Raw genomic sequence first — 2,500 nt, 5'->3', positions numbered from 1 at the left:
CAGACGCCCCGCCGGCCACTTAAGGCCGAGGACGAACCACGAGACGGGCGGCTGCAGCAGCGGGCGGCCTGCAGCTCCCAGCACTCTCAATCGATCAACCATCGAGTCGGGTCAGCGTGTCAAACCGGCGAGCTCCACGGTCAGGCCGGCGGCGCACCAGCACCGGACCTCCGCGGCTCCCTTCACTCTTTCCACTGCCAGCCAACCGAGAGACGGACCCAATGCGGACGTGCAGAGCTTAGGCAGACCCCCCACTGGAGGCTCAACACTTCGTGGCAGCTCCGTGTCCCAGAGACCAGGAGGGTTGGCACACACACACAGTGTGAACCACCGACAGCCATTCTGGGACCGGTGACAGCCGTGCTGGCCCCACTGCCACGACACAGACGGACGCCAGGCCGCGCTCCCCGGCGGGGGGATGGCGTCGAGCCTGACGAACGGAATGTGCAGGGTGGGGGGGAAAGGCCAAGCGCTCCGACGCCGGAGGGCTCCGGAGTCTGAACTTAGGGGGACAAAGAGGACGGGTCCTCTGCGACACCCCAGCCGCGCTCTCGCCAGCCAAGGCGAGTGCGATTGATTGCCAAACGACCCTCAGACAGGCGTGGCCCCGGGAAGAACCCGGGGCCGCAAAGTGCGTTCAAAGTGTCGATGATCAATGTGTCCTGCAATTCACATTAATTCTCGCAGCTAGCTGCGTTCGTCATCGACGCACGAGCCGAGTGATCCACCGTCAAGAGTTGTCTGAGTTTGTTTTAGGTCTCTCCCTCGCCAGAGGAAAGCGACCCGGACCGCACATACGCTCCCCACCTTGAGCTACAGCCACCTGCACGCCGGCGTGCGGGCGGAGCAGGGTGGCGTGAAGCGATGGGGAGCACCATCCTGGTGCGGCCCGCAGAAACATACGTCTATTGGGGGGAGGAGGACAGGGCGCCCAAGAGGCGATGCGTGCCCCAACGCACCGCAGCGACGGAGGCAGGATCACCGCCACCATGTCGCCCGCCTAGTATCACGAGGCGTGCAGCAGCTTTGCCCTAGGAAAAGCAGAGGCGGGAACGGGCACCGGCCATCGGTTCGGCAGCGTCACTGACGCGTGCACGTGGCGGCGTGTCGGCGAGCGGACTTCCTGCGAGGAGGCGGGGGCGGCACTCGCCCGAGCAGACGCCCGCCCGGCCCAGCCACCGCCGAGGTGGACTGGGAGTCGCGGCAACGGCTCGTCATACTCGTTCCCACACTCACAGCGCAGCTTGCCCGCAAGCCACCGACCACCGATCGACGCCAGGCGCCCCGACCGAGAGCGGGATCGCTCGTTCGCCCTGCTGGCAGTTCGCTGGGGATCACTACTGCACGGAGCTCGGAGACCGACGGGCGGCAACTCGAGAGTCTTTAAACCACCACCCCCATCCCGCAAGTGCAAAGAGGCTGTATACGCACAGACGGGTGAGGGGAATAGGTACCCCGTCGGGTTTGAAGGGAGCGTGACTAGATAGCAACGATGTAAACCCAGCCGATTTGGGAGCGAAAGACCGGCGCCTGCATCACCGGCTTCGTTTCCCGTGGCTGGAGAGTACACCGAAACCCTCCGTCTGTCGCGAGCTCCCGACGACGCGGTGCCGCCAAGCAGCAGGGCCGGACCTGGTGTGGCTCCCCTCGTCGATCACAGACCGGTCGGCACTACTGACGAGACGGTGGAACGGGCTTCGCCCCTTGTGACGAAGGGTGATGCGAACCCGCCCGCCCGCGTGCGTTCGGGGTGGACTCGGCAAACGGAGATTTGAAATCGGAAAGTGTCCTCCTGCCCCGCGCAGGTAGGCGCCCAACAGTTGTGGGGGGTTTGGCGGTGACCACGGCTGCAGGGCCTGCTACCCCGACGAGCTCTCCTGCTGGCCCCGAAACCACCCTCGCGAGACAAGTTGAAACGGAAACGGGCGTACCCCCAAGCCGACGATCCTTTCTTATTTGTTACTTTTTTTTTCACTTGCTCGAGTTGTGGGGATTTGGCGGTGACCACGGCTGCAGGGCCTGCTACCCCGACGAGCTCTCCTGCTGGCCCCGAAACCACCCTCGCGAGACAAGTTGAAACGGAAACGGGCGTACCCCCAAGCCGACAGAGATCCTTTCTTATTTGTTACTTTTTTTTTTCACTTGCTCGAGTTGTGGGGGTTTGGCGGTGACCACGGCTGCAGGGCCTGCTACCCCGACGAGCTCTCCTGCTGGCCCCGAAACCACCCTCGCGAGACAAGTTGAAACGGAAACGGGCGTACCCCCAAGCCGACGATCCTTTCTTATTTGTTACTTTTTTTTTCACTTGCTCGAGTTGTGGGGGTTTGGCGGTGACCACGGCTGCAGGGCCTGCTACCCCGACGAGCTCTCCTGCTGGCCCCGAAACCACCCTCGCGAGACAAGTTGAAACGGAAACGGGCGTACCCCCAAGCCGACGATCCTTTCTTATTTGTTACTTTTTTTTTTCACTTGCTCGAGTTGTGGGGGTTTGGCGGTGACC

The 2,500-nt window shown here is 63.1% G+C and overlaps 1 non-coding gene across 1 annotated transcript; it reads right to left on the bottom strand.

Annotated features, from left to right (window-relative positions):
- Positions 1–585: 585 nt before the first annotated feature.
- On the bottom strand, positions 586–739 carry LOC140473693 (5.8S ribosomal RNA). Its single transcript, XR_011958542.1, has one exon. It is a non-coding gene; the product is annotated as a 5.8S ribosomal RNA (ribosomal RNA).
- Between the last annotated feature and the right edge of the window lie 1,761 nt (positions 740–2,500).

The sequence above is a fragment of the Chiloscyllium punctatum genome, unplaced genomic scaffold, assembly GCF_047496795.1.
Source record: "Chiloscyllium punctatum isolate Juve2018m unplaced genomic scaffold, sChiPun1.3 scaffold_685, whole genome shotgun sequence".
NCBI classification, from domain to species: Eukaryota; Metazoa; Chordata; class Chondrichthyes; order Orectolobiformes; family Hemiscylliidae; genus Chiloscyllium; species Chiloscyllium punctatum.
This window is presented reverse-complemented; position numbering and strand designations above follow the sequence as displayed.